Here is a 7,815-nt window from a genome sequence, read left to right as displayed (position 1 = left end):
TCATATTGGGGTGCATGTTCACTAATCTTGAAGGAGGAAGGTACCATCTATAAAACATTTTATAGGCGTTTTCTTTGTATGCTACCGATTTTGTAATTTTATTATTTCTACCCCAGACCTTTTCCCATTCTGTTATGGTGATGCTACGTCCTATATTCCTACTCCAGGCTATCATGTTCCCTTTTACAATTTCTTCTTCTAATTCTGCTTCTAATAAATAATTATAAAATTTTGTTATATTTTTTTTGCCTGATCCTAATAAAATTTCATCTAATTGCTGGAGTTTATTGTTAATTCCAAATTCTTTCTTGTCCTGTTTATATCTACTTTGGATTTAAAGATATGCCCACTGATCAGTTTTTAGTCCCCGCTCTTGAAGTTCTTGCCGCCATTTCAAATTTCCTTGTGTATCCAATAGATCCTTATATTTAATCATTTTAGTGATATCCAGATTATTTGGGTGAATCATCGCCTCCATTGTTGAAATCCAAATTGGTATTTTTAAATAGTGTTTTTTCCGTATTTTCTTCCAATTAGTTAATAATCAGTCTCTGATTAGGTGTCTGTGAAAATATTTCTGGCTAGTTTTCCCTACATCCCATAAAAAAACATGCCACCCCCTCTGCAAGTGATGGCCTTCTAAGAATAATATTCTCTTATTGGTTAAATTCACCCATTCCTTCAACCATACTAAAGAGGCTGCACTATAATACAACTCCCAATTTGGAAGTGCCAGCCCTCCCCTGCTCTTCACATCCTGCATTGCCTTTAAATTTATTCTAGGTTTTTTCCCTTGCCAGATAAATTTTACAGTTAAGTTCTTTAAAAAAAAATTGTGTACTTTGATTGGGATCGTCTGAAATACAGATAGGAATTTTGGAAGAATATTCATTTTAATAGCAGCAATCCTGCCTAATAATGAAAGTTGCAGCTTGCCCCATGTTTCTAAATCCTTTTTTACCTGTTGCATCAATTTATCAAAATTATTTTCCTTAAGTGTCTTACAATGTGCTGTCAACCATATTCCTACGTATTTAACTTTCTTTATCACTTGTATTCCCATAACTTCTAGTTCTATTTTCTATTTTTCTGTTAAATTTTTAGTCATTAATTTTGTTTTCTTCCTATTAATTTTAAGTCCTGCTGCTGCTCCAAATTGTTCTAATTCATTCGTCAGTTTTTGTCTTCTTTCTATTGGTTCTTCAATGAAAAAAAATCAAATCATCTGCAAACGCTTGCAACTTATATTCTTCTTTCTTAACCTTTAATCCTTTTATGTCTGGGTTCTGTCTAATTCGCATTGTTATAATATTTTCAAATTTGGTGCCTAAATTCATATTATAAATTTTTTGGATTAAAAATTGCCAATTTAAATTATTGAAGAAGGCCTTCGATAATTTAAATTGGCAATTTTTAATCCAAAAATGCATCTAAAAACATAAGTGCAATTTGTTTTTCGGGGTGGGCTTCGTAAAATTCTATGACATCTAGTACTATTCTTAAGTTGTTCCTGATTTGTCTGGTCAGGAGAAATCCATTTTGATCTTCATATATATGAAGATTCTTTTTAGTCTACTTGTTATAATAGAAGTGAATATTTTGTAATCAGTATTTAACAGTGAAATCGGCCTATAATTATGTATATATCGGGGATCCGAATCCTCCTTTGGGATCAGCGAAGTCAATGCCCCCCTCCATGAGTCCGGCATCCTGGCTGCCAATAAGACATCATTAAAAACTTCCACCATAAGAGGTCCTATTTGTTCTGCTAGTCTTTCTCATACACAAGATTATTTTTTTCAGGAGTTTGGCAGGAATAATGGGGATGTTGGCAAGACATCATATAATGGAGCTTGAGATTCTGTCAATCAGCAGGATAACCGCTACTGCTACATTTAAAGCTCTACAAGATGATGATGATGATGATGATGATGATTGCAGCTGAACCAGCTTTTTCTGAAGCCTTCTGCACATCCTACCAGGTCAGACAGGATGACTGTGCTCCAGGTCTCTTCTCTTAAATTTTGCCACCTGCTGGGATTGCAAAGACAACTCTTTTCTGTGGCTGCCTCAAACCTTCCTAACGCCTCCCATCCTCTGAGATTTGGAGGGTCCACACTCTTACTAGGTTTCTGGAAGGTGGTGAAGACCTTGTTCTTCACTTAGGCATTGGGTTGGGATGGAAGGGAACCCAACAAAAGTAGAGGTAGTGTGATGTTATGGCATGATGATGGTATATTATAGTTGTTGCAGGGTTTATGGGTTATACAGGTAATCCCCGAATTGGGACCACAATTGAGCCCCAAATTTCTGTTGCTAAGTGAGACATTTGTTAAATGAGTTTTGCTCCATTTTGCAACTTTTCTTGCCAGAGTTAAATGAATCACCACAGGTGTTCAGTTAGCCGCTTGGTTGTTAAGTGAATCTGGCTTCTCAGAAGGTAGCAAAAAGTGACCGCATGACCAGGGACATTGCAACCATCAGTCAGTTGCCAATCGTTTGAATTTTGATCAGATGCCCTGGAGATGGTGGAAGGGTCATAAGTGTGAAAAATGCTCTTAAGTCACTTTTTCAGTACCGTTGTAACTTCGAACACTCATTAAATGAACTGTTGTAAGTCAACATGTTCTGATCTAATGGAATATTACGTGATGCCTAAGATAATCAAGTATATAGTAGATTGCTACATAGCCTAAACCTGTTCAGGACCACTTGTGGTGGGGTGAGAGATGTAAACCACTGTTGATAAAGACCTCCCAGAAGCCATGCTCTGCACGCTTTTCTTGTTTGATAGATTTTCCAGTGGAATACTGGAAATACATTTTGCAAAGAAGGGGGAAGGCTGTCATAAGAATGGAAACTCTTGGAACTGGACCAAATTTAGCGTGTGTGTATTTGTGTAGGTGTGTGTGTGTGTAGGAAGAAGCTGGCAGAAAACCCTGCCCTATGTTTGAAAATGGGTCAGATCTGGTGGAGAGCGGTGGAGAAAAACACTCCAGAAAAAGAAACACCCACCCAAATGCTTCTCCTTGGGTGAGACAGTTAAGTGGCAACACGAAATGCTTCTGACTGCTATATTATATGCCCTCTTCCATTCATCTAGCTGTTTTATTTATATGGCCATTCAGTCATTTAACTCTGGCAAGCTACCAAGGCCAAAGAAATGTACGTATAACCAAATAAAGATAATACAGTCCGATACAGAAGGGGAGGAAAAAAAAAATCAAAGGTACCATGTACCAATTCACAAAAGAGATACATCCATACTGGGCTCATCTAACATCCTGGCTGCAGTATCTGGAGAAAAAGCCAGCGGTTAGCAGCCTTCCGGAGTGCCCCAAGTGTTGGACCCTCTGAATCTCAGTAAGGAAGCTGAGCAGAAATTAGACCTGTTTCTTCAATCCAATAAGATGCTGCTACTTTATAATAGAGAGTGCCTAGAGCGTGCCCACTCTGTAGAATGGGCATATGCTCCCAGGGATAGATGTTCTGCAAGTAAACTGGTGCTGTGCCATGAAGGGTTTTGTAATGCAATGTGAGAAAGACCTTGGGAGATGGGCAAAGAGATCCTGCCAAGGGACCAGGGCAGCATAGCTTGCAGCTACATAATTGGAAGGGCAAGAAGGCCAGAAGAGACCTTTTCTAGTTTCCCAGGCAATAAAGGAGATTTGGGGGTGGGGTTGATTGTACTTTGAGACTTGCAAGAATCATAACCTGGTGAGCTAATTCTACTTTATTGTAATGCTATCTTATCCGGCTGTTCGCTTGGTAGTGTTTCTTTACCCAGCTTCCCCAGGGCTTTTCCACAATACATTATCAACTTTCACAAGCACAGCCAATGGTGCCTATACTATAACCCAGCCAATAGGGATCCAGGTAATCTGCTTCTTGCTGGTCCCCTTGAAAGCTGTGCACCTACCATCTTATCAGCAACCTGCCTTTAAAAAAAGAGAAGTTTCATATTGGATAAAAATTATCCAATGCTGTTGGGTCTAAGGGAGGCTTCTTGAGATGATAGACCACCACCACCTTAATTGCAGGTAGAAGCATCCCTCTCACATAGAAGGGTTTATTATCACTTGGACCCAAGTACATGCCTCCTCCTGGCTGGCTTTGATCAACCAGGAGGGATGTGAACTTAAAATAGGTGGCAGAACTCACAGCCCCAGGGACCCCATGTGCTTAGCAATTAGCTGGCTGGAATTCATCCCAGATAATTTTGCATGTCTCAAATCACCTCTGTAGGATCTGCCCAGATAGAGTCCATCTCTGTGAAGATGCAAGCAACTTAGTTGAATAGATGCCTGGAATAGTCCTCACGGCAACCTTGCTTGTGAGGCCTCCTTTGTCCCCTGTTTGTAGAAGGGATCTGGTTCCCAAAAATAGGACTGTAGCCTGACCCAAAAAGATTCAGAAAGTAAGCCTATTTCATCAGGAAAGTGCTAATAAATGCCCATACCTGTGCTTGGTTAAAGTAATTCCATATCTTCCTCTGATGCTTCCTGTGATATTTCAGCTCCTTAAGCTCCTTGGAAAATTGAGAAGCTCCACAATTATAGAGAATCTGCACAATTCTGATCTGTTCCAAGGCAGTTGTCAGTCATTTCATGCAATGACTAAGGCCTTGGCTGGAGTGTGAAACCAAGCTTTGGATATAACTTAAGTTCCCTCTGGAAGCCTATGGTGGCGCAGTGGTTAGGGTGCAGTACTGCAAACTACTTCTGCTGACAGCCAGCTGCCTGCAATTTGACGCTTCTAATCTCACCAGGCTGAAGGTTGACTCAGCCTCCAATCCTTCCGAGGTGGATAAAATGAGGACCCAGGTTGTTGGGGGCAATATGCCGACTCTGAGAGGGCTGTAAAGCACTATAAAGCAGTATATATCTAAGTGCTATTGCTATTGGGTCCATCAGTCACCTGGGGAGTGTCCAATCCAATAAGTCCTTCCCTGCAGTGCGAGTCAGTTAAAGAGAATCCAGATACAGTGGTGGGATTCAAATTTTTTTACCACCGGTTCTGTGGGCGTGGCTTGGTGGGTATGGCAAGGGAAGGATACTGTAAAATCTTCCATCAGAGGTGGTATTTACCGGTTCTCAGAACTACTCAAAATTTTCGCTACCGGTTCTCCAGAACTGGTCAGAACTTGCTGAATACCACCTCTGATCCAGAACCTTAGGCAGGGAAGCTGCTATACCGGATGAAGGCTAGTATATGAACAGTAATCTCACCTGATTATCCTTATGGCCCAACTTCACAAAGAATTTCACATCTTCCAAGCAAGGCTCCTGAAAGCCATCCAGAGTTTTCAGGTTGACAGCAGCCATACCCCCGTATTTATTCCAAAGGGATGGCGGGTGTCAGTAAAAACCCAGGAGAGCATACTTCCTGGAAGGGGAACTCCCTTCCTCCTTTGCACCCTATCAGCTTTCAGTAATGAATACCAGTTCAGCCCCCTCCTTTAAGACACAGATGGCGACTTACGATAAGCTAGCCTTGCATGAAGTAACAACAGGCAGACAACTCGGCCATTGAAGTTGAAAGACCAAGCTTTGGGGCTGAGCACAGAGATGTGGAATGCAGCATTGGTATTAAACAAAAGTCCTGAATAAGACCTGTGCCGCCCGCTGTATGCTTCCCAGTGCATGCAGATGGACAAATACACTCTAGGATCATTACCAATTAAAAAAAAATGGGTAGAATTGCAGAAGCCCTGTTCTATAGATATTCTTTACCTTGTTTCTAAATGTGGAACTGCCAAACTGAGCCGTTGGGATGACGACTGAGCAAGCTAATGAAAAAAAGGATTAGCTCTTGCATCCTCCCACATCTTTATAGACACACATCTTCTGTGCCTATGAAAGCACTCATTTTTTTTTCTGATTACTTTCCCTTCCTAGAGGCCAGCGCTTCTAGTACCAAAGAGAATTGCATTCTGTTTTACTTCAAGTGGATGTATATTCTAATATCTCCTACCACCTGATTTTCCCAAGGAGTGCCATCTCCCTTTGATACGTTGCAGATGGTATTTAGATGAGCATGAAAGGCATTTGCTGCTGTTGGGAATTCAGGGTAATGGCTTTTGCATGCGCACGCTGGATCTTCCCTGGGGAATATCACTCAGTGGTCGATAAATACATTACATGTATGAAGTGCCAGGCCTGTCCCCTGTGTCCCCACTTATCAGATTTTGGAGACAAAGCTGCAAAGAACCATTGACGGGGCCTCCGGGGAACTGCTGCCAGTCCTGATTGATTGATCCACTTGACTTAATATAATCATTCTGAGTTAATATAAGGCAGTGTCTTCCTTCTTTTAATCCCATCTTCTATTATGGAACATATCTTCCATCCATCCCTTGGCATCTCTTTACGTCAAATGTAAGTACTGAAGACCAGGGTATTAAAAACAGAAGCCCAAAAGCTGCTGGTCCTGCTTTTAAGCCGATGAGCTAGTTATTGGAGGCGGGGGGGTGAGCAGCAAATATTCAACCACAAAGAAGGCTTCTAAACCAGGGTGTCAAACTCAAGACCTGCGGGGCTGGCCTGAAAATAGCAAAGGACTGGCCTGCGCCCACTCGTGCCCCAGTTTGCCAGAAGGGAACTGTGGGAGAGGTCTGTTCCATCTCTCCCCCACCACCCCCAAGCTGGCCCACAGAGGAGAAGTACAATGCTGATCTGGCTCTTGAAGAAATCCAGTTGGACACCCCTGTTCTAGACTTTTAGTCCCTCTTGCCCCCAAACTGGACTTTTGCCTGTAATATAGATGTCTGCCGTTTCCCCTTTTTGCTAAAAGAAAATTAAGGTATACAAAATGTGACCTCGCAAAGCCTTCAGCATGATCCCAGGGCCCCTGAAAAATTTCCATCAAATCATATTTTAATAAGATCAAAGGAGAAAATTATTAGTTCTGTGAGTAAGAGTCATACCAAGTATTATATTTATCCAGGGGAGGATGTTCCCTAATTTAAGTTAATCCTCTCCCAAGAGAATTAACTGAAAAACAATATATACAGAGAGACAAAAATCCTGTTCGTTGCCCAGTTTTTCCAGCCTATCTTTTTAGGGATTGCCAAATTCGGCTGAAAATAGTCTGGAGATTCTCAACACCCAATAAATGTGTAAAATTATCTGCACAGATATATGCCTGCTTAACAGACAAACAGTTCCTCCCTAGCAGCAGCTAACCTTCAAATGTGTCACACTTTGAAAAGCGATGTCTGCATTAGGGAAATACCTGGTGTTAATTGACATTTAAAGCAAATTTAGTTTTCATCATGCTCCCGCTCGCAGGGACCTCCCTGACATGTTATTCAAAGGTAGAATGTGACCTTTGACAGGAAAAAGATTTGATCGCCTGAAGATTAAGAAAAAAATGTTTTAACTGAAAACTGGTCAGATATGCAAAAGAGAAGATCATTTGAAATGATCTGCTTAAAAGTTAAAGGGTAGTTATCCACAGGTTCACAGCACAAGATAGCTCATATGTATGTGAGAGTGGTCAGAAGGAAATCTATTCTCCAATTTTACAAAAGCCACCTAAAGTATGCAAAAGAGAGCTTTGACTAGCCTAGAATGTTTTGGAACTATGTGCTTTTGGCTAATGAGGAAACAAAAATTGATTTGTTCAGCCACAAACATTATGATACATTTGGAGCAAAATGAAGGTGCCTTTGAAGAAAATAACACCTTGTCAATCATTAAGCATGGGGGTGACTCTATTGTGCTTTAGAATTGTGTGGCAGCCAATACCACAGGAAATATTGTGTGGGTGGAAGAGAAAATGAATTCAACTAAGTATCAACACGTTCAAGAATCA

The sequence above is a fragment of the Pseudonaja textilis genome, chromosome 2 (assembly GCF_049901715.1).
Source record: "Pseudonaja textilis isolate UNSWEBS1 chromosome 2, rPseTex1.2, whole genome shotgun sequence".
NCBI lineage: Eukaryota > Metazoa > Chordata > Lepidosauria > Squamata > Elapidae > Pseudonaja > Pseudonaja textilis.
The sequence above is the reverse complement of the archived record's forward strand: the minus strand, read 5'-3'. Positions refer to the sequence as shown.